General features: G+C 49.2%; 1 long non-coding RNA gene across 1 annotated transcript in view; it reads left to right on the forward strand.

Moving 5' to 3' along the window:
• The first annotated feature begins 11230 nt into the window (after positions 1-11230).
• The window catches only part of LOC144783097 (uncharacterized), a 66374-nt gene continuing 52677 nt past the window's right edge, over positions 11231-24927 (forward strand). The window contains exons 1-2 of the long non-coding RNA XR_013601402.1: positions 11231-11318; positions 12932-13030. This is a non-coding gene — a long non-coding RNA (uncharacterized LOC144783097). The remainder of the gene's footprint in view (positions 11319-12931; positions 13031-24927) is intronic.

Here is a 24927-nt window from a genome sequence, read left to right on the forward strand (position 1 = left end):
CTGTAAAAATATGGGATGCGTGGTTTTTTCTGTTCCAGGAATTCTCCTTCCTTTTTGCTCAACCAATCATGTGTTAGGCCTTCCTCAATCATCCCTCCGATTTTAGTCCTCAAGTTTTCTGTTGGGTCTTGTTGTAGGACCATGTAGTTGCGTCTATTCGACAGGAGTCTCAGACACTCGTTGTCATAATATTCAGTGGATTGTAATACTATGGCTCCCCCCTTATCCGCTGGCTTTATAACTATGCTTGTATTTTCAGATAGGGTTTTCAAGGCTAGCTGTTCTTCCTTAGTTGTGTTATGGAAGGTGCGTGTGGAGGACACATCCAATTTATTGACCTCTGTCATGACCGCTTTTTCAAAGGCAAGTAACTCAATAGGGAGTACTGAGTCTGGAGGGGTAAAAGTAGACTTAGGTCTCAGACCTGTATCAGTTGTCAATGCTTGTGGTAGTTTGTCTGCAAAGAAGGCCTGTAGTTTCAATTTTCGTACAAATTCCTTCATCTCTAGGTTCACCTTAAACATGTCCGGTCTCTGCGTTGGTACAAATCCCAAGCCTTTATTCAGTACCTGTCGTTGGATACTCGTTAGAGGTTTGGAAGTTAAATTTACCACTAAGTCCCTCTCTGGTTGCTGGTTGATGCTTGGTTGGGCAAGGAGCCTGTCATGCTCCTGGTTTGCCGGGGGTTCCCTTGGTCTGCCTCTTCCCATGTGACATTGTTGCCTTTCCGGTTCTTCCCCCGTGTCCCTGGGCGGGAGCCTAAAAAAGGTTGTGGACCATAGAAGCCTCCGTTGAAGTCTTGGTTCCATTGTGGAAAACCTTGGGCGTCTGTCGGGTGATTGAACTGGAATGGCTGGAATGGTGTTGGTCCCATGTATTGTGGATATTGGGGTGGGTAACCTCTCCACCCTCGTTGTCTTGGGAACTGTTGTCTCCTTTGTCTCCATCCTCCTCTATTTTGGCGGTTCCTTCTGCCTCCGCTGGAATTTGAGCTGGCGGAACTGTTGTCTGACCCATCACTGTCTGTATCATTTTTCGTGGATACATAGTCAGCTTTGGTGTACGGATAGGTTCCTTCAGGTGTAAATTTGTCTTTATCCTTGCTCAATTTATTGAGTTTGCTCTGTTTCAACGTGAATTCAAATTCTGTCATTTGTTGGTTGAGCTCATCTAGTCTGATTTTGAGGTCCTCGGTTGACATATATGTGTTTAGTTTTACCTCGATCTTTCCAATATCAATTTTTAGTTCCTGTGTGATTCTGGTTGCTGTCTTTATAATTAGAACTAGCCAGTCCCTGGTACAGTGCCATGAGATTAATGACCACTCCTTTTTGAACTGCATGTCCGTCTGAAAAATAAAGGGTTCATTTTTTACGATCAAGCCTGGTGGTCCCATCTTATTCCTCAGGTATTCCGTCATTATCAGACCATGCAGAGCTGCCTTTATCTGGTTGCGTCTTAGTTTCACCAGTTCGTTCCAGTCATCAATATTTGGGCCGGTTTCAGGGTTGCTAAGTCCTTCAAAGGGGTTTACTGCAGTCAGGATTCTGTCAATTTCGTCTTCGCCAAAGGTTAGGCCATGTTCGTCCTCCATATTTTGCGACCGCTGTGGTCTACAGGTACCTAGTGTATGTGATTATGTGTTGTGAAGAGTATAACTCCCGCAGCTGCACGCTGCCTAGACTATGACAAGAACAAAGGAAGGAGGTAGAGCCAATCGTTGGATTTATGCTCCACTTGGTATTTAAATAAACAAAAGAAATCCAACACTTAATGGGAAGAGAGAGTGATCAAATGAGTATTGAAGCACTCAGTGTTTGTGAAAATACCCCTCATATTGAGGTATGACAGTTTTCATCCTCGACACCTTCGGGAGAACCTGCCATATGGTCAGTTTCTACGCCTAAGGCGCAACTGTACAGACATGTCCCAATTCAAGAGACAGGTGGATGACCTGAAAGAAAAACTCAAACTACGAGAGTATCCCAACAGGATTATCGACAAAGCTTTTAAGAGGGCAAAAAACAATAACAGAGAGGCTTTGTTAGAGGAACGAATTAAGGATCCCACAGAAAACAAACGACCCATCTGTGTAACGACGTTCAACACAATGTCCAACGAAGTGTCCAAACTTGTTAACAAACATTGGAGGATACTAACAAGTGGTGAACTAGACCTGGAAAAACCAATGTTTGCACATCGCAGGGGACGCAACCTCAAAGACATATTGGTACACACCAGACCAAAACCAACAACTGCGTCCTTACAACCATCCATAAGCATCCAGGGACATTTTCCATGCGGAAACTGCAGCAGCTGTCACCTGACAGAAAAAAGCACCAAACTCAACTTCAGCAATGGCTCCACATGGGAACAAAGGAGATTCACGAATTGCAATTCCAAAAACGTGATCTACCTTATAAAGTGCCCATGCAACCTTGAGTATGTGGGCATGACTACACGAGCCATCAAAACACGAATGAATGAACATAAGAGTAATGTGCGTTGTAAAAAAAGTACAACGAAAATGGCTACGCATTTTTTGACATCCCAACACTGCGTCAACGACTTAAAATGGACTATCATTGAACAATTACCCTCTGAAGTGGGTCTTTTTCAAAAAGAACAACGGTGGGTGTTCCGTTTGGGTACCCATCTGAATGGGCTTAACGATGATGTCCCATGGAGCCAACTGTCAGCGTAAGAGACTATCAAGGAACTTGATTGTGCAAAACCTACATTGTTACACTGATCAGTGCTGACTCTAAGTGATAGTTTCCGCCAGGCAAAATATGGAGACTATGAATCCAAATCTGAAATCTGTCATTATGCATATGGGTCTCTTCTCCTTTATTGACCCCTCGAAACTCGTTTTCATTACTCGGACAACAGTAACATCGAAAACTCTAATGCAACACGCGCACTGTAGACATTCATGAAATGACAGTGTCCGTCAAAAAAATAGGGAGACTATGCGTCCGAATCAGAAATCTGTCAATAAACATATGGCTATCTTCTCCTTTATTTACCCCTCGAAACCCGTTTCATTACTCGGACAACAGTAACATTGAAAACTCTAATGCAGCACGCGAACTGTAGACATTCAACCTGACATGCGTGTGTCACATGCGCATGCGCTAGGAACGAACACAACATCTCCCAATACGCATGCGCCCAGGAACAGTGGTAGGCAGGCGCGCAAGTTCAGGATCAACCACCGGCGCATGCAGACGCTGATCCTGTGTTAACGCGTATGTAACATACAGATGCCGTGTATGGCTACATAGCGGAATACCCATACATGGAAATAGTTTTCCTTCCGCCCAATTAGTGAAACGGGCTATAAATAACCATGACCGCTACCTGACTCCACACCAGCGGAGCAGCGTGCGGGGTAAGGCGGTGATCAGAGCGTCCTGACTTTGTGAGTATGATATTGAAGAAGCACTAATATGCCACGATCATTTGAACCCATCTATATAAGTAAGTGTTACAGAATGAATTATAAAAGCTGCATCATTCTTCACTGCAGATAGCCATTGGAGCAGCACCCCGACGTTCCTATTTTGCTCATGAAGCCTACAACCAAGCTTCACAAGTATGAATACAACTTACAGTAAAATCCTAGTTTCTATGTGTTTTATGTTGTATGTGTTGTGAGTCCCCCTTTTTCCCAACAAGCTTATTAATAAGCAAATGGTGAGGTTCCAGGTGACTGCACCTGCATGAACTACCCGCTACATGGGTAACCATTAGGTGACATATATTTTTTGTCTTTCTACAGGTCATTGTGCTTGTAGCAGACCGCTGTAGGCACACTTAGCCTATTTCAAGTAAAATTCACTTTTTTGTAAATACACAGTTTTATGTAGTTGAAGACGTGAGTAGGGAAGGGAGTCTGTGCCCCCGTCCTGAAGAAGGAGCTTGTCTCCGAAACATGTCGACACAAAAGCACATCAGAGGTCCTGTTCATTAATACAACAGGTTGACCTCGCCCTGCACTTTCTTTTAACAGTACCAGCCAGAGTACAGAATAAAAAATTTTCTTTACCACTCTAGTGCCAGGTACCTTTTAACTTTTTTCACCACACTCCCTACTCACTTTAAAAACATAACCCACACACTGTACACCACACATAGCCAATACCTTAAGTGCTCCCACGTAGCCGTCGGTCGCAGCACGCCGCATCCCGATAGAGGGGTGCGAAGACCCCGATGATGAAGCATGACACCAAGGGGCCTTTTGGTGTGTGAGGGGTATTTTCACAAACACTGAGTGCTTCAATACTCATTGGAGCACATAACTGCTAGCCATCCCTCATGGTGGAATCTAGGCCTATTGGCGTCTGTGTTCATGTTGGAAATATGGTCCTCCTCATGTAATAAGTAACATGGATGACCAAGTGGTCTAATTCCAATGGATCAGAGTGCTTTGGGAGCGCTATTGGGCAAAAGGCTAATGAGGAGAAGAGAGAAGAGAAGGGGTACGCTGGTACGCTAGAGCCAATATGAGCAAGCCGCTCGAGTGCTGGTGTAACAGAAGTATCATCCCTCAGTGGCAGCCATCCTGGAGTGTGTAGCGGTCAGATGGAGGATGGCCCAAAGTCATCAATGGTAATAGTAAGGGGCAATCTAAAACAGCTGACACACAGTAAAATGTTTTCTTATTGGAGGGTACTGCCTCATTGGTATCAACAGAAACATTCATGCTAATGAAGAAGAGACCCATGCCAAGTCGTAAAATACTTATTTTAAGCACTGCTTAGTGTGGTGTGAGAGACTCTATAACAGGGCATTTCATATGTGACATGGTGTCAGTGGTGATAAGGTAGATGAGATTGCATGTATGAAGAGAATGTAAGTATATCCATGGTAAGGGAGTATCTGATTTTGCATGGGACTGACTGGGTAATTACAACTCGCACCAGCCAGAGGTTTTAATTTTTCAGACATTTGCTGTTGGTGGAGAGGCAGAAAATCCACTGTTGCTCTCTTCTGAAAAGGTTAACCAGGCCCCATGAGTTAGTTGCTTCAAAATTGTCCATCGGAGGTCATCTGGAGAGTAATTAGAGTCGCAAAAGTGATTGGACATTTTTGTAGTTCTGTGTCTGCAGTGGATGTTGCGCCAGTGCTTCATTATTCTTGGTTTGATGGTGCATGGGATCATTCCCACGTAATGAAGGCCACACGGGCAAGTGATCAGGTAGATGCCGTTTTTTGTATTGCAGTTAGTGTCATTTTTTTGTATCCAGCTGAACTGGGGACCAAACTTGACCTCTTTGGAATGTTTATAAGAGGGGACATTCCCCGTAGGACTGACAGGGATAGTAGCTTGTGACAGGTGGTAAAACCCACAAGGTGTTCTACATGAAAGACTGTTGAATGCGGGGCCTGGTGTGTACCAAGAGGTCCTTCAGGATCTGGGTACACTTAAAAACAAATTGTGGCAGTGGAATCTCAAGTGACCCAGTGCATAAAATTCCTCAATGTTTTATTATGGTGCGTTTGATCCGATTGGAGTTGGGGGTGAAGATAAGGACACTAGTAAGGAAATTTTCAGTGGGTCTTGTGTTGGTCTCTAAAAGAGATTCCTATTAATTGTTTTGTGTACTTTTCTCAGCTCCTTTGATAACTCTGGATGCGTAGTACCAGGAGGACAGATTCCTACTAAGTGTTTTGGCTTGAGTGCTATAATCTTTCAAAAAGAAGCAATTTCTCCGGACACAGAGAACCTGCCCATATGGCAAGTTCTCCTATAAGGCTTTTGGATGGTGACTATTAAATAACAGAAGACTGTGCTATCAGTGATATTTTTATATGTCTTAGTGCATAGTTTCCCCACCTTAATGGAGATTAGTAAATCCAGGAATGGTACCTGCCTTGTTGAGGCAGACTGGGTGAATCTCAGGTATGGGTTAAGAGTACTGATCCAGCATCCAAATTCCTGGCATGTGGTGTTATCACCTTTCCAGAAGACCAGAATAATATCTATGTATCGCCGCCACGTTAGAATGTTGGCATTGAAGGGATTCATGTCAGTAAAGATGTGTTCTTCTTCAAAATGGGGCATGTATAGACAGACCAGGCTTGGGGCAAGTGTGCTGCCCATGAATGCCCCTTGTATCTGATGATAGATCCAGGTATTGAATTTAAAAAAGGTATTTTTCTACGCTATCATGGCACATGCGATGATAAAGTCGATCAGCACTGCTGTTGTCCAAGTTTGTGCTCTGAGGCAGGCATCAATGACCACTATGGTGGCATCTTGAGGGATGTTGGTGTACAAGGCCTTTAAGTCTAAGGTCAAAAGGAGGTTGATTTCCTGTTGATCATTGGTGTCAGCAATCAGGTTCAGCATGTCCCTTGTCCTAGAGACCAGTGGTATAAGGTAGTGGTCGCAGAACTTACTCAAAGGTTCCAATAGAGATCCAATGCCGTAGACGATTGGCCTTCCTGTAGGGGGGCTGTTTTCCTTGTGTATTGTGGGTAATACATAAAAGTAGCGGATCCTTGGTAAGGTATTCACAAGGAACACTGCTTCATGTTTAGCGATTCAATCTTGTGCCTCCGCCATCATGACCATGGATTGAATTTGTTTTATCAAGGTCTCAATTGAATCTGAGCTCATTGAGCGGTAGTATCTCCCATTCGCTAGCTGGTGTAGGCCTTCTTGGTTGTAATCGGTGATGTCCATCACAACAATCACTCTGCCCTTGTCTGCTGATTTGATCACGATCAAAGGATCCTCAGTCAAGGCTTTAACTGATCCGCGTTGTTCTGGATGACAAATTGTTGAAGAACCTAGGAGCTCTTATCTGTGCAGTCTTCTTCAATATGGCTTTTTCAAAGGTGAGGACCTCACTGGGTGTCATGGCTGAAGGTAGGTGTCAACTCAGATAGAATCCGTAGTCCTGAGTCCCAACTGTCAGGGGTTTTCCTGTCCTGAAATAAAATCCTGAAGGCGAACTTGCTGAAGAACTGGTGACTTTTGCTTATGAGACGGAATTGGTCTTCCAAAGAGGTGGGCACAAATACAAGGCCTTTGCATAGTACTGCAATCTCGTCTTCGGTCAGAGCCATCTTTGAAAGGTTAATGGCTAGTCTTCCTTGGCCGACTGACTCCTGGTCTGCATCTTGGTTTCTTGCTGTTTCCAGTGCACTTGTGTGTTGCCTCCTCTTCTTCTTCCTCTGCTCCCACACAAAAATGGTTGGGGAAAGGGGTATTGAAAGAAGGGCTGCAGTGGTTGGGAGGGGACATCTGGGATCCAGGGTACCACATTTGTCGGTGTGCTGAAAATGGGGGTATTGGATATTCATACATGGATGGTGGGGAACCCTTAAACCATTGGTTCTCATTGCTGCCCCAACTGTCATTACTCAAAATGTCGTTTGAAGAATGATGTGTCCTGGGAGATGTGATAGAACCATCGTCTGAAGAGAGCTTATGCTGCAGGAGGTAATCCTTGTGCTCGTTCATCTGGGCATTGATCTCCGAGAGCTGTGAATTGAATGCTGAGATACTGAACCCAGCTTTCAGTGCAATCCCTGTAATGCTGATTTTGATGATGAGTGCCTCAGACAGGAATTTGGCCATGTTGATGATAAGAATGAGCCAGTAATGTGTGTATTTCATGCAATTTGTGACCATTCTCATCCTGAACACCATATCATCAAGAAACAGGTGTGGTGCTGCAGTCACTAAGAACCCGTTGGGTGCTATATTGGCTCTAAGGCACACTGAAGATGTCCTTAATTGTGTGACCACCTTCACCTCCAACTCCGAACAGATCAAATGCACCATTATGTAACTTGGGGTATTTTATGCACTGGGTCCCCTTAGATTCCACAGCCACAATTCACTTTTAAGTGTACCCAGAGCAACCTGAAGGACCTCCTGGTATACATGAGACCCCATGTTCAACAGTCCCACATGCAGAAAACCTTGTGGGCCTTACCACCTGTCACAAGACGATATCCCTGTGGGATCCGCTGGGTATGCCCACTCGCTAAACATTCTAAAGAGGTCAAATTGAGCCCCCAATTCACCTGGATACAGGCAATACAAAAAAAACTGTTTTGACCTGATCACCTGCGGGTGTGGCCTTCTTTACGTGGGAATGACCATGAGGTCTATCAAAGCAAGAATATTAGAGCACCTGGGCAATATCTGCTGCAGGTGCAGCACTACAAAAATGTGCAATAACTCTCCAGATGACCTCCAGTGGACGATTTTAGAAGCAACTAGCTCATGGAGCTCTGGTAACCTTTTCAGAAAGGAGCTACAGTGGATTTCCTGCCTCTATACCAACAGCAAAGGTGCGAACGATTAAATCCTTTGGTGCGAGGTGTAATTCCCCAGTCAGTCCCCTGCGACATCAGATTCTCCCTTACCATGGAAGCATTAATATTCGCTTCATACATGGCATCTGATTTAACATATCACCACTAACACCATGTCACATATGGGACGCCCTGCTATGGAGTCTCACACACCACACTAAGACGTGCTTATGATAAGGATTTTGCGAATGGGCCTCTTCTTCAGTAACACAAATTTTTCTGTTGATACCAATGAGGCAGTACCCCCCCATGAAAACATTAACTGCTTAACCGCGGCGCGAATTCCGCTGCAGTGCGGCGGTTTTAATCAGTGGGCAGAGCTGCTTCAGCCAACGGACATGCACAGCACTACTCGTGATGGCCGTTGGCTGACGGGAGCACTAAAGGGGTTAAACTGTCTTAGTCTACTGTTTTAGACACTGCTGTTCTAATACCATTAATGACTTTGGGCATTTGACTGCCACACACTCCAAGATAGCTGCAACTGAGGGATGATAATTTCACTACACCAGCATGTGAGGGTTCGCTCCTATTGGCTTGAGCATACCCCTTCTCTTCTCCTCATTAGCCATAGGCCCAATAGTGCTATCCAAGCATACTAATATATTGGGAATAGACCACTTGGCCGCACCATGTTACTTTTTAATGAATAGGCCCATATATGCAACATGTTCGTAGATGTCAATTTACTTAGATTTCGCCATGAGGGATGGCTAGCGGTTATCTGAACCAGGCTTTCTCCCCGTCACTATTTATCTGAGAGCAATTAGGTGCACCATAGTTTTCTACTACTGTCACTGTCCATTAAGAAAACATTCAACAGTCTCAGTTTACTACTAAAATGCTGCCTTTCAAAAACCATTGTTGACTTTGGGCTGGCCTGCATTTGACCACTACACATTCCGAGATGGCCACCACTGAGGGATGATACCTATGTTACACCAGCATGTGAGGGGCTTGCTCCTATTGGATCAATATCGCCCCTCCTCTCCTGTCCTCATTGGCCATTTTGTCATCCCTCCTTCCTGTAGCTACACGCACCCCACCTGAGATCAATCACTTCAATACCCGCAACTTAAAAGGCAGGTCTTCTACTCTGCTGAGTCTCTATCCAGGTGACCGGAGGAAGGTAGGTCTCTGGCACTCTCTGCGCAGAAACCACATGAGTATGTTTGCTTCTCTAGAAAACTCTCAGCTTCTCCTTTTCTTTTCACCCTAAGGTCATTTGGGTCCCCTTGATTTACTGTTTCTTTATGGTGAGTATCATTGCTCTTACCACAGTTAGCAGCTAAGCTCTACCCTCTGCTTTTGACCTATGGGGCATTATAGATTTATCCAAAGGATAAGACACGCCATTCACACCTGAGGACAACTAATCACTTATGATACACTGTGTAACACCAACACAGATTGGTTTTATGTTGTCTGTTAGACCAATGTCTACTTGCCTGTTCTGTTATATTTGATGTATCAGTGTGGAATGTATGTTATTATCCCGCTGTCTTCTTCACGGAAATCACAACGTAGTTGTTACAACAACCGTGTTGTAATTCTGCATACCATTACTCCGCAAGTCGGAACAACGACTTGCGGAGGGGGGCGCTGGATGTTGGAATAGTATAATTTACTAGTCCAACTCCAGTCTGGGCGGACAATAGGGAAGGTATTGGATAATAATCCAACACCTCCCCCCCCCCCCGGCAAGTCGTTGTTCCGACTTGCGGAGTAATGGTATGCGGAATCATAACGTGGTCGTTGTAACGACCGCATTGTGATTCCCTGCTTGGAAAAAGATTTGTGGTAAATGCTGTTTACCATCAGCGTGTGCTTCACTTCTTTCACGTTGTGGTAACTGATCAGCGCCAACAATAGCATGAGCATATCTACCTTAGGAGACACTATCATACACTGTGCTGGAAAAGGGATCCTGGTCTGGTGACGCATTGGACCATACATTCAAAACATTTGTTTACTGTGTGTTTTTTTTATTTTCTCATTCATTTTCTAGGGTGGATGATCAATTTTAAACTTTTTGAACAAGGTATTTTCTTTCAGGGGAATACCTACACTGCATATTATGTCTTAAGTGTGGGGTAGGTTTATCCCCCTTTTCTTTTAGGCCCTGAAGAAGTAGCAGAGATCTATTTTGGGCCTACAGTCGTTAAACATGCCAACCTGACCACACTCACAGGATACATCATGTCCCTGTAGTAGCCCCTACCAAATTATGTTTTTTAATCCTGCCAGGAGAACCATCACATTAGTTTGGTGTGTCTTAGACAGCTTTAGTGTCCCTTTATTTCAATATACACATTCACTCCACCCCATACATTCAAAACGCCCTCACACTGGCGCTTCTCATCAGACGGCAAAAAAATAAAAGGTGTCTGCTAAAGCGACCCTTAGTGGAGCCTTACGAGGAGCAAGTCCAATGATGATACATTACATCCTCATGGTTGTGTGAGGGTGCCAAGAAATAGTTTTTAGGATTCCTGCTTCTTTGCCAGCATTTTTTTCTTCTTCACTTTCTAGAAGAAAAGTACCTCCACTGCTATTTTGCATTAGCACTTTCTGAGCCTAGGTACAGGACCTTTATTGGCTCCCACCCCTCCCCCTTTTTGTTGTTTTGAGTCCTATTCATGGCCATGTACGAATCTTTACAATGTCCATTAGATATAACATAACATTACATAATAAACATTTCTCTCACCTCATTAAACGCAATTTCAAAGTGAGAGACGACATGTGCAGAGTTTAATCAAAGATGAATGCTCCTCTATACGTAAGACTCTCATAGAGTGGGCCGGAGTTGCTGCTTATTCTGAACACGGACTGTCTTTAATTCACTCCCATATTAGGGTTTTATTTTCCGGTGCATCGGTAAGTGCCTCGCCGCCTGTGATGATAATGCGCTGATCTTACACTTCCTTCGAAGCATGTTCTTATCTGCCCGGTTCATCTTAACTCCGAACCATTCAGTAAGTACCAAGTGTATTTCTTACAATAATCATAGATCTATTCCCCTGAGATAAAATGTCCCCCTGTATGACTAGAACAGACACATGTTGAGAAGGAAGTCATAAAGGACTGAGGAGCATCTGGGTGTACATTGTTCAGGTTTGTAACTTCAATACAGGAGCTTGACGGTAAATTAATGATGACCATGAAACCTTCCTCACTCAGCACTTCCACTCATCCCAAAGTGTGATATCTACTCCATGGTTAGCCAAATCATATCAGACTGAAAACCCTCCACAGAGTAGATGAGGACTAAGGGCCCGATTAGGATAGCGGACGGCCTTGAGTCCGTCCGCGACCCCTGAGGAGGAGGGAACGTCCGCAGGGGCTGCGGCGTTCCCTCCGAGCAGATTAGGATGTGAACGCCAGGGTGGAGGTCACATTCTCTATCTTTACCATTGCGGTGGGTGCAGCTTCAAGCTGCACCCGCAGCAAGGTTCAAAATGCATGCATCGCATTTGCATGCACAAAGCGGCAAGCACCGCGCTGTAGGTACCCCCATGTGCACCCCCCACCCCCCCTTCACCCAGGGGGCTCGGAACGGGCCCCCGAAGTGAAAGTCCGTATGCTTTCCCACAGAGGAAAAGCCGCCGAGGAAAAGCATGTATTTTCCACAATCCTAATATGGCTGGCGGTGTCTGATAGACACCGCCACCATATCAGAGCTATTCCGCCGCGGTTGTAATGCGACCGCGGCGGAAAAGCGGCGGACGGAATTCCAGACCCACCAGCCATCCTAATATGGTGGTGGGTCTTTGTAGGCTCCGCAGCGGTTTTTCTGCATCCTCCGGTGGCTTCTGCCGGCCCGGAGGATGCGGAAAACCGCAATCATTATCGGCCCCCATGTTAGCAGAAACTAGACAAATAGTTCCTTTGTTCAGGTGACCACTGTTGCATTTCATCAGGGATAGTTAGGCGCCTCTTAAGGTGATCTCTCCTGATAGATGCAAGTGATTGAATAAGATTAGCCAAGTTTAATCAATATAGCAGATAAAGCGGAGGAAGGTCTAAAGCTATGTAAAAGCTTTGACATGATTCTCTCAGAGAGACCTACAAAAAAGACAACAAAGCTGTCTATTTCTACCTATTGTCAGGGGGGGGTTCTCAAGGATTGAAGGGCAAAACCGAATCTGGTCTAATCCCTGCACAGTAGACTTGAGGAAGAAAGGAGAAGCCCTCCTGCTAAACAAATCTCACTCCTTCGTCACAAAGAAGGCTTGTGAACTGAACTTTCCTTGCAGTGCCTTTATGTGAACAGTAGAGAGAGAACCTAGTGACAGAGCACAGATAATGACTGAACTCTAATCTTCTTATCCAAAGATGCTTCTTCAGTCCCATGGTAAGAACACTCCAGCATATTTGTATAAGAGTATCCTTAAATCATGCTTTCTGGGCACTGAATATATTTGCTTTAGTAGTGGAGAATCATTCGCCAATGCCAGTAGTAAACACTGAAGGTCCAATCAAGAACCCCATCTTTAGCTTTTCTTTCTAATATGGATTCTCTTGTCCTAAATATCTGTGTTTGGTTAATGTCTCCCTGAGGCTGTGAGTTGTCTTTCATTCTTTGCAGGATATAGTAATTGGCTTTCAAACATGTGCCAGAGCTCATGAATTCGAATGCCGTCAAGTACTTGAAGAGTTCAATGGTTCCCTTTTAGCTACTGAGCGGGTAAGAACCATGCATCTCTTTCTGTGTCATATTTTGAACTTTTCTCAGCAACAGCGGTTAACATTTGCAAAAGTGTATTTTAAAATTAGATAAAAGTTTACAAGGAAAAAAACTAAAATATGTCTAAAGACTTATGCGGTCTACAATACTGAAAACAAAAATGTATCAAATAGATGGCCAGTGCAGCCTCCCGTGCCTGATGTGTACATAACATTTGTTGAAAAAATATTGAAATTTGTAAAAATATTTATTTTGAAGGCACTTATGATTCTGTGGCGGGGTATCAAAATCAGAAGGTAGACCAAATCGTTTCAAAAAGGGTTTTATTTTTCCCAACACTTTTTTTCGTCTACTAGAAAGTCTTTCCCTAGCAAAGGTTGCGAGATCTGTCTTGTTCTTCCTGTTTGTAGATACGGGGGGAGGGTATGGTGAACGTCTCCTGGACCTGGCAAATCTTTTCTTCCCAGTCTCGAGGTCTCCGTATCAGAATGGTCGAAACCCAAAATAAAGCAAATAAAGAAAGGAGAATCAGGACGACCGTCCTACAATCTAAACCAGGGACCAGGGGAGTGAGGAAAACTATATCTCCCAGAGTGCACTGTGATGAACACTCAACGAACGTGAATGGCAGTGCACGTGAGGTTGTAAAGGACAACAGCTAGTATATACAAAATTAAGTATATACAAGGGGCTCGCACATATGGAGAGGAGCACGGGTTCACACAGTCGGGCGTTCCTTTCGTCCAACCCAGTCCACCACCTTGCCCCGTACCTGTTCAAGCCACGCTCCTCCCCTGGGCACGTGGCAGGGCGACTCGTGGGGTCGTTTGCCTCCTGGCGTTTCCGCGCTGGTTCCAGGTCCCGACCTCGTTTCCTCGCCGTCTCCTCCTTCTTACAGTCTCCGGTTTCTCCCACTCGCTCTCCAGCTCGCGACTTCTTCCTCCTCGGGATACACCCCACCTTCTTCCTTCCGGGAATCCTCTTCTTGAGATGGGCTGTACCATCTGACGTCAGTTGTGGGAGGAGTCTCGTCATGTACGAAGCTCCAATTAAAGGCGCCCACACTTTGTTCTTCCTCAGCGCTTAATAAAGTTTGGTTTTGTGTTCTCCAGGGTTCCTGCTGAAATGGGATAAGAGGGGGTAAGTCGTCTGTGGCAGCCCACCATTCCCGCACGTTCTTCCCTTCTTCATCCGGCTGGTCCGCCCCATCACACACCTCCCCCCCTGGATTCTCCCGTTTGGGGAGAGGAAAGACCTGGGACAGGTAGTCAGCATTGTTATTGTCTTTCCCTTTTTTTGTGGGGTACTTCAAACGCAAAGGGCTGTAAGGACAAGAACCAACGAAGTACACGTGAGTTTTGCCCTTGGTTTCTATACATCCATTTCAAGGGAGCGTGGTCAGTGTAGAGGATGAATGGCTTTCCCTCTAAATATTAGCGGAGTTGGTCGATAGCCCACTTAATGGCTAGACACTCCCGCTCTATCGTTGGATATTTGCATTCTATGGGAAATAGTTTTCTGCTTACGTACGGTGTGCTCGTGTCCGTCCCCCCCTACCTGAGATAACACGGCCCCTATTCCTGTATTAGAAGCATCAGTGGCTAGGATGAACATTTTCTCAAAGTCAGCGGATATGAGAACTAGCTTTGTTGTGATAAATTTCTTTAGTTCTCTAAATGCACCTAATACTTCTGCTGAAGGATTGAGAAGGGTTTTGGGTCTGACTTCTTTCCTAAGGAAATCTGTTAGGGGAGATGCTATCTCTGCAAATCCTGGAATGAACCTGCGGTAATATCCTATAAGGCCCAAGAACGCTCTAAGATCCCTGTTGGTTGTCGGAAAGGGTGTCTCTTCTATGGCCCTTACCTTCTCTGTTTGGGGAGTAATCGTTCCGTCACCCAACACGTAACCCAGGTATTTTACCTTCTGAAAGGCTGCTCGTGATTTTTTTGCATTCACGTTTAGGCCTGCGCGTTTGAGTGCTTCTAATATGATCACCAGGTGTTCCAGGTGTTGGGCCAGCTACTACTGTATACCACAATATTGTCCAAATACGCAGGTCTAAAGGAAGGGTATGGACCTAGAATGTTATTCATCAGGCGTTGGAAAGTGGCAGGTGCGCCGTGGAGACCGAAGGGAAGAACGTTACATTCAAACAGACCCTCATCGGTGATAAATGCGGTCTTTTTACGGTCTTCTTCACGGAGGGGCACCAGCCAATAACCCTTAGTGAGGTCGAATGTGGTGATATATGACGTGTCTCCGATCTTCTCAATTAATTCGTCTACCTGTGGGATAGGGTAAGCATCAAATGTGGAGATGTCGTTGAGAGCCCTGAAGTCCATGCAGAAACACGTCGACCCATCTGGTTTCGGGACCATCACTATTGGCGAGGCCAAGTTGCTGTTAGAGGGGAAAATGACCCCCAGCTTTAGCATCTCATGGACTTCACGTCTCACTGCTTCCCTCCTGGTGGCAGGTATTCTGTATGGCTTCTGTTTTACCAGCTTTCCCGGATGTGTCTCAATCTTATGCTCTGCTAGACTTTTTTTACCTGGAAGGTCCGAAAAGATGCCAGAAAAGGGTAGGAGAAAATGTTGTAGTTCTTCCTTCATTTTGTTGGTAAGGTCCTCATTGACTACGAGGCTCTCCAATGTGGATTCAGGGCCGGTGGATTAGGGTATCAGGAGATTATGTACCTTAGGTGGGGGACCGGGCCACTACTTAAGTATATTAATATGATAGCACTGCTTCTTGGATGGTGTTACTTTTACCCTATATGTGGTACCACCAATAGTCTCGATGACTCTGTAGGGGCCCATACACTCACTTTTGAATTTGCTGGTAGTAGATGGGAGAAGTACCAATGCCCAGTCTCCAACGGCTAGCCTTCTCAGCTTCTTCCCGCGATCGTAATACTTCTTCTGTTTGGCTTGATTTTTTTCCAGATTGGAGTAGGCGAGATCTCTTAATTTTCCCAACCTTGACCGTAGTTGTTGTGTATATTCTAGCAATGAGCGCTGTTCCTGCTCTTCTTCCGTCTCCCATGCCTCTTTGGTCATCTCAAGCAAGGATCTCGGCTGTCTTCCGTAGACGAGTTCAAATGATGAACAGCCTAGGCTACTTTGTATTTGGGATCATAATACATAGAGAGCCAATGGCAGGAGGCGGTCCCATTCACGTCCTTCTGCAGTGAGCATCTTCTTTAAGGTAGTTTTCAGTGATTGATTATATCTCTCGACGAGCCCGTCCGTTTGGGGGTGATAGACTGATGTCCACAGATGATGCACGTCTAGGGTTCTGCATACCTCTTTCATCATGCGGGACATACAAGGGGTTCCTTGGTCTGTCACTACTTCTTTGGGGAATCCGACCATGGAGAATATTTCCATGAAAATCTCAGCGATGGTTTTGGTGATAGGTGTCCGGAGGGGAAATGCTTCTATGAACCTGGTGGCATAATCCACGATGACTAGGGCGTAAAGATGTCCTCTAGCTGATTTGGGTAACGGCCCTATCAGGTCCATCCCGACCCTTTCAAAGGGGGTTCCGATAATAGGCATAGGACATTGGGGCGCTGCGGTCAGTCGGTGGGTGTTTTTCTTCTGGCATATTTCGCAAGTCATGCAATACTTCTGTATGTCCTTATAAATGCCGGGCCAGAAGAAATGTCTCAGCACATTTTCAGACATCTTCTCTTTTCCTGCATGTCCGTCTGTGAGATGGGCATGAGAGAAGAACAGAATCTGTTCTCGGAAGGGCAGGGGAACCAATAGCTGTGTGGGTCCTTCCTTTTCCCCCTCTCGGTATAAGAGCTCATTTCTAATTATAAAACAGGGATAAGTGAGGCTCTGGTTATTCTGAGTCACATGAGCGTCTTCCCAGGCATTAAAGAGTGTATTGTCGTTAGCTTGGGCAAATCGGAAGCTGCGATCTATCAGCCAAGGGTCTTGGGTTATTAGGGCCGGAGCAGGGCTATCCACACCACCTTTCTCCCCATCTATTTTACCCTGGAACAGGGAAAGAAAACCCGGATTATCCACCGCCGGGATAATATCTTCAGGAAGGTTATCAACTACTCCCACTTTTACTGTACAGGCACCTTTCTCTATGGGATACATGGTGACTAGGGCCACGGGGTAGGGCTTAACGTCTCCATGCACACACCGGATATGTACTATCGTTCCTGGGAGGTTTTGGTTGGGTAGTGTAGGAAATGGGGGGTTACCCAGATCTCCAAAGGGGTAGCATGGCATCAAGCGGGCAGGCCAAACTTCGAGGACATGTGAAGCACTCACGCAGTACCCTCAGTCAACACACCAGGCACACCACAAAAGAGGCAGGACACCAGTTTGAGTTGGAAAAAGATACGTAGTTTAGTAGGGTTTCCAACCTGCAAGGCAAAAGAATGCAAAACAGTAGTGTCACAACAGGACGCCAAATGGCGCCAGAGCCAAGCGAATAATGGGGGAATTATTTACATAGGAAGTAGTCCATGCTGAAAGGATAAAAGGATGGGATCAAAATGTCATTAGATCTGAGGCCAATCTGGCGGGGCCAACTCAGATTCTCATCCTAAAGGAAAGGCTGTAATTGCATAATTCTACATTAGCATAGAAATACATCATGCACATTAACACCAACCCACCCCTGTTAGGGAAAAACGTTAGGGCATCACGGCATAACATGGACAGGAACACCTGTAATAAATCCATTGACCAACATTATGCAAAACATACCTCACCCAGCATTAATATCAGATAGGGGCCCTCCTCCTATATCAGGAACACCTGTCAGGACTCAATTAGGTTCCCTTTACCATCAACTAAGGGGTATCAAACATCAGGGTGTACACAGCAGTCAACCCTCCTTACTTCTGGACTCCCTCAGATATTTCCTTGCCCAGACTTCCTCTATAACTGGGGACCTCAGGACGACCCATAAGGTAGGTACCTATATCTGCAATGAGGGGGAATAAGACTCTCTACCCCAGTATATGCAATAAGGGCAACCGGCTTGCTCCTGAGTTGTCTGGTAGGGCAGTTAGTTGCAGGAAAGTTAGGGCAGTTCAACAAATCTGGAGCCCAAGTCACAGGTGCCCTCCGCAAAACGGGGCGCCTGACAAGGCAACACAGTCCCAGGGGGCGGGCACCGGCAATGTACCCCGTTGCCCCCCCTCCACCAACTTAAGATAAGCCCCACTCACCGGGCTCAGTAGGTCCTGCGGGGCGTCCTTTGGGGTCTCCTCTGCAGGGGGGGACCAGGCACCGACAATGTGCCTCGAGTCGCAGGATTCCCCGGTGATCTGCGCCGGTCACTTGGGCCCACAAGGCCTCACTCAGGCCTCAGCGCCGCAATCGGGGCTCCCTCTTCACTATGGGGGCCCCGTTACACAACTCCTGCTGACTTCGGGCCTCCTCTAGGCTCCGCCCCTTTCTTAGGGTCCCGGGGCTCTCCACCGTAGGGACCAGGCCTCCTTTCCGGGGGGGGGCCACTGCACCTCTGGGCGACCACACTCGCCTCACCCGGGGTTTCAACACTGCCTCAAGAAGGCCTCCGGGGAGACACGTGGTGTCTAGGCACTCGTGGGGGAGAAGCCTGCCTGGCTTTCCCCCCTCCTTACACGGCTTCCGCCGTTCACTCGGGGCTCCCTTGTCCTCCTGGGAGCCCCACCGGCACTCTGCTCCGGCCGCCTCAGGTCGGGAGGCGGGGCTGGCACCGACAGTGTGCCCCGGCCCCGCCTACCTCACCGGCCCCTCGCGTGGGGGCATAGACCGGCGGGGTAGGCTCCCGCTCCGGTCACTCAATCCTCGGGGCTCCCCCTTCGTCCACGGGGGCCCCGCTCCAGTGCTTCACCCGGGTCCCCCTCCTACCTCACGGGGACCCGGGGCTTGGATTCAGCTTCTCCTGGCCTTCCCGGCCGTCAGCCAATCCCTGCGCGGCCTTCAAAGGTCACGGCCGCGCAGGCCAATCCGTGCACGGCGGGGGCGGGCTGATAACGCGGCCTGGCCCCCCCGTCACGTGATGCGGGAGTCGGCGGCCCACTCCTGGTACCGGGGGTCGCCGCGACGATGCACACAGCGGTGGGGGTCTCCTCAGCAGCGCCGGGCCGCGGCGGTGATTTCGGCGGCAATAAGGGGTAGGCTCCCTTCTTAATTAATTAATTATATAGCGGACAGCGCGCTGTAACGAGGGTAGGCTCCTCCAGCGTGATTTTCCTCAGGAGAATGGCGCTATATACCGCGCACTGCTCCTCCCTCTGCCCACACCACTTCCAGGGCCAGTAGCATTCCGGGGGCCACATCAGCCCCAGCGCTTCTCTCCCCACAGCGCTTGGTAGGCAGTCCAGGGGCAGATTTAGAGCCACCGTTCCTCGAGGGCACAATCCACCCAGTCTAGCGCTTCCACAGGGGCCACAACTTCCCTGGGGGCATCAACCTCCCCAGATTAGCGCTTGCCAGGCAGTACCTCATAAGGGGCAACAGTTCCTCCAGGCAGCTCCTCACGACCCAGCACTTCCACAGGGTCACAGCTTCACCAGAGGGAGTAGACAGTCCTCTTTCTCACCTCCTGGGCGCTTCTTCATCGCAGCGCTAGCGTAATTCCCGGTCCCCACAGTGTCAGGGATCTGGATAGGGGCCCTCCCTTGTCAGGGGCCCATGGGGACAGCAGAGGGGGGTTTATAGGGGTGCAGGGCCCAGCTCACAGCCCCATGTGGCGGTAGCACCTCACAGCAGGTCCCCTCCCCTCTTGTCCCAGCGCTGACTGACTGTCTGGTGGCACTTCTCCCTTCTTATACCCTCCTCCCTCACAGAGCCAGCACCTTCCGGAATGTTGGGGAAAACTGGTTCACACTGGCTCAAGGGGAGGGGGTGAGCACCCTGGGTGCCAGGCTTTCCCTCCAAAAGCTAGGGGTAGCTGGGTAATAATAACTAGACCGCTGACCTATGGCAGTACAGTGGCAAAACCCATGGCCATGGCATCCATTTTAAGCACAGTACATTTCAGTCAGGTGCATGTTTAACATGGGGGAATATTTTCTGCACACCATTTAACAAAATTTAATTTTACAACAGGGCAACTCTTACCACACATGGTTCTTATATGTTTAATACCATGGGGGAGACATTCAAATTAGGGGGGCAAAAAGCGAAAAATTTGGGGGGAAAAGGCCAAGTCCAACACAGCTCCCCCCCAGCCAAAAGCCAGGGTAGACAGATCAATACCTTGATGGGCTTCCCTGCTTGGGGCGGAAAAAGGTGGACGCAGGCCGGCTACTACAGGAGCACCTGCAGTCTCTTTTCCACTCTGGAACCCAATGGTTCTCTCTCGCAACCCTCCCTTCTTCAACAAAACCACTCCACTGGTGTTCCCTAGTGGGATGTGGCCAGGACTGGCCTCTAGGCCATCCAGAAATCTCTGGCCCTTGTTCCTTCCTAGAGTGGGAGGCTCTAGCCTCAGGCTTGTAATGCTCTTGGACCACTCTTTTCCTTCCAAATTGCCACTGGTCCACCCACCTGGGGTCTACACCCTCAGGCTGACCAGCTCTCAGGGGCGAGGCTTTCCTCCCCCTACTTCTCCTAGGGTTCCGCCATCTCCTTCTCCTGGGGACACCCTCACACAACCACTCTCTCCCCAACCTGGAGTCGAAACCCTCAGGTTGCACCGGTGACAGGGGCGAGTCCTCCCTCTCCCTGCACCCCCTCCCAGAGTTCCGCACCCTCCTAACTGGAGTAGTACCCCTGAGAGTCAACTTTGGGGGGACTCTGAACACAGAGGTCCCACCCGCCAGGTCCGGAAAACCCTCAACCTGGCCACCCAACCCGGGATCTGCGCCCTTTGGCTGAGCCGGTGACAGAGGAGAGACCTTGCTCCCTCTGCACCCCCTCCCAGAGTTCCGCACCCTCCCACCGGGAGTAGTACCCCTGGGAGTCAAACTGGTAGGGACCTGGGGTACAGGTACCCCACCATCCAGGACAGGCAACCCCTGAACCTGGAACCCCAGTCCAGGATCTAGACCCTGTGACTGGTCAGACCCCCGAACCACTGGAGCTCTGGTTACTGATGCTCCGGGTTCTCCTGACACTAGGGGATCCCCTTCACGAGAAGGCACACCGGGACAGCATAGGCTCCCAACCTCGGGTTCCCTAAAAGAACTCTCCAGGCTCTGTGACTGCAGTTGGGGCATCTCGGGACACCTCCCCGTCTCACTCCCTCCTGTAGATGGGATGTGAGGCCCTACAACCCGCCCACTATCCTGGGACCTAACTGGGCTTCTCACCTCTCCCGCCACGCTGGGTCGGAAGATCCCTGCACCTCTCCTTTCTGGATCACTCCCCAATGTCTTCCCAGACGCTCTGGCACTTACCCAGAGGTCTGCCTCCCGTGCAAGTTCCCTGGGGTCTGAGAACCTACACTGCATCAGATGGTGACGCAGACTTGGGACACAACTCCTGAGCATGTGCTCCCGAATAACGGCATGGCACAGCCCTTCCCAATCCTCTACTGCTCTCCTCACCACCCAATCCTCCAATGCAGTCCAACACTCCTCCTCAAACTCTCCCCAGGACTGGTGGGACAGTTTTCCCCTGCCCCTGAACACTAACCCGTCCCCCTCTTCCTCGGAATCAGGCACGGTCTCCTGGGCATCTGGAATGGGACTCCTTGCACTGGACCTACACTCGCTGCCACCACTGGATCCCACCCTCACTGGTGAATCCAGACTACACAACCCACTCTCAGGGGACAACCTACCCACCTGAGCTGATCTCTCTCTGGCGAAAGCCCTCTCCGCCTCCGCCATCCTCTCCTGGGCTAGGACCATTTCTGTCTCTAGCCTCTGCTCCTGAATCCTCAGCTGCGCTAACTCTGTGGCCTGCTCAAACCTGAGCTTCGCCAGCGGCAGCTGATGCTCCCTTTCTTCCCTCCTATCTACCCACTCTTCTGGGGACAGGGAAAGGGATGGGGCAGTGCCCCCGGGACTGGACCCAGTGCGAGACTCCCTATCTACGGTGTCCTCATCAGCTACTGGCGTCTCTGCCCTGTTAAACTCTTCCTCCTCTTCCTCGGGGTAACTACTTCCCAGGGTTCTGGATGGGGAGCCCTCTCTCTGGCCTCTAACCCACTGACCCTTCAAAAACTCGGGAGGGTAGTCAGACAAGTCCCCACTAATCTCTAAGGCCTATCCCCTCTTGAGGGCCTCATAGAGAAACAACTTTCTCCTAATGCTTCCTACTGGGGGTATCCCTCTCTCCTTGAGGAAAGCTATGACTTCCTGCTCGGTGTACTCCATCAGTTCCACTTCGTCCAAAACCAACCCCATCGTGGCGAGGTACACCCGGGACACACCCTCCCAGTGGAACAAGGGGACACAATTGCAAAACACTTTCAGGAGGAAGCAATTTAGCAACAATATTCTTCCAAACAATAATCCCCACCACAAGGCTCTACTTGTGGTGTAACCTGTGGCCGCTGTGGTACTGCGCAAACACAAGTCCTATCCCACCGCTTGCCACCAAATGTAGGAAATGGGGGGTTACCCAGATCTCCAAAGGGGTAGCATGGCATCAAGCGGGCAGGCCAAACTTCGAGGACATGTGAAGCACTCACGCAGTACCCTCAGTCAACACACCAGGCACACCACAAAAGAGGCAGGACACCAGTTTGAGTTGGAAAAAGATACGTAGTTTAGTAGGGTTTCCAACCTGCAAGGCAAAAGAATGCAAAACAGTAGTGTCACAACAGGACGCCAAATAGCGCCAGAGCCAAGCGAATAATGGGGGAATTATTTACATAGGAAGTAGTCCATGCTGAAAGGATAAAAGGATGGGATCAAAATGTCATTAGATCTGGGGCCAATCTGGCGGGGCCAAATCAGATTCTCATCCTAAAGGAAAGGCTGTAATTGCATAATTCTACATTAGCATAGAAATACATCATGCACATTAACACCAACCCACCCCTGTTAGGGAAAAACGTTAGGGCATCACGGCATAACATGGACAGGAACACCTGTAATAAATCAGCCCGTCTGACCCATCAATCTGGTACATAAACAAGGGCCTGGAATAACACATCAGGCCAACCCATTGACCAACATTATGCAAAACATACCTCACCCAGCATTAATATCAGATAGGGGCCCTCCTCCTAGATCAGGAACACCTGTCAGGACTCAATTAGGTTCCCTTTACCATCAACTAAGGGGTATCAAACATCAGGGTGTACACAGCAGTCAATCCTCCTTACTTCTGGACTCCCTCAGATATTTCCTTGCCCAGACTTCCTCTATAACTGGGGACCTCAGGACGACCCATAAGGTAGGTACCTATATCTGCAATGAGGGGGAATAAGACTCTCTACCCCAGTATATGCAATAAGGGCAACCGGCTTGCTCCTGAGTTGTCTGGTAGGGCAGTTAGTTGCAGGAAAGTTAGGGCAGTTCAACAAATCTGGAGCCCAAGTCACAGGTGCCCTCCGCAAAACGGGGCGCCTGACAAGGCAACACAGTCCCAGGGGGCGGGCACCGGCAATGTACCCCGTTGCCCCCCCTCCACCAACTTAAGATAAGCCCCACTCACCGGGCTCAGTAGGTCCTGCGGGGCGTCCTTTGGGGTCTCCTCTGCAGGGGGGGACCAGGCACCGACAATGTGCCTCGAGTCGCAGGATTCCCCGGTGATCTGCGCCGGTCACTTGGGCCCACAAGGCCTCACTCAGGCCTCAGCGCCGCAATCGGGGCTCCCTCTTCACTATGGGGGCCCCGTTACACAACTCCTGCTGACTTCGGGCCTCCTCTAGGCTCCGCCCCTTTCTTAGGGTCCCGGGGCTCTCCACCGTAGGGACCAGTCCTCCTTTCCAGGGGGGGGGCCACTGCACCTCTGGGCGACCACACTCGCCTCACCCGGGGTTTCAACACTGCCTCAAGAAGGCCTCCGGGGAGACACGTGGTGTCTAGGCACTCGTGGGGGAGAAGCCTGCCTGGCTTTCCCCCCTCCTTACACGGCTTCCGCCGTTCACTCGGGGCTCCCTCGTCCTCCTGGGAGCCCCACCGGCACTCTGCTCCGGCCGCCTCAGGTCGGGAGGCGGGGCTGGCACCGACAGTGTGCCCCGGCCCCGCCTACCTCACAGGCCCCTCGCGTGGGGGCATAGACCGGCGGGGTAGGCTCCCGCTCCGGTCACTCAATCCTCGGGGCTCCCCCTTCGTCCACGGGGGCCCCGCTCCAGTGCTTCACCCGGGTCCCCCTCCTACCTCACGGGGACCCGGGGCTTGGATTCAGCTTCTCCTGGCCTTCCCGGCCGTCAGCCAATCCCTGCGCGGCCTTCAAAGGTCACGGCCACGCAGGCCAATCCGTGCGCGGCGGGGGCGGGCTGATAACGCGGCCTGGCCCCCCCGTCACGTGATGCGGGAGTCGGCGGCCCTCTCCTGGTACCGGGGGTCGCCGCGACGATGCCCACAGCGGTGGGGGTCTCCTCAGCAGCGCCGGGCCGCGGCGGTGATTTCGGCGGCAATAAGGGGTAGGCTCCCTTCTTAATTAATTAATTATATAGCGGACAGCGCGCTGAAACGAGGGTAGGCTCCTCCAGCGTGATTTTCCTCAGGAGAATGGCGCTATTCACCGCGCACTGCTCTTCCCTCTGCCCACACCACTTCCAGGGCCAGTAGCATTCCGGGGGCCACACCAGCCCCAGCGCTTCTCTCCCCACAGCGCTTGGTAGCCAGTCCAGGGGCAGATTTAGAGCCACCGTTCCTCGAGGGCACAATCCACCCAGTCTAGCGCTTCCACAGGGGCCACAACTTCCCTGGGGGCATCAACCTCCCCAGAATAGCGCTTGCCAGGCAGTACCTCATAAGGGGCAACAGTTCCTCCAGGCAGCTCCTCACGACCCAGCACTTCCAC

This window comes from Lissotriton helveticus, chromosome 9, assembly GCF_964261635.1.
Source record: "Lissotriton helveticus chromosome 9, aLisHel1.1, whole genome shotgun sequence".
Classification (NCBI taxonomy): Eukaryota; Metazoa; Chordata; class Amphibia; order Caudata; family Salamandridae; genus Lissotriton; species Lissotriton helveticus.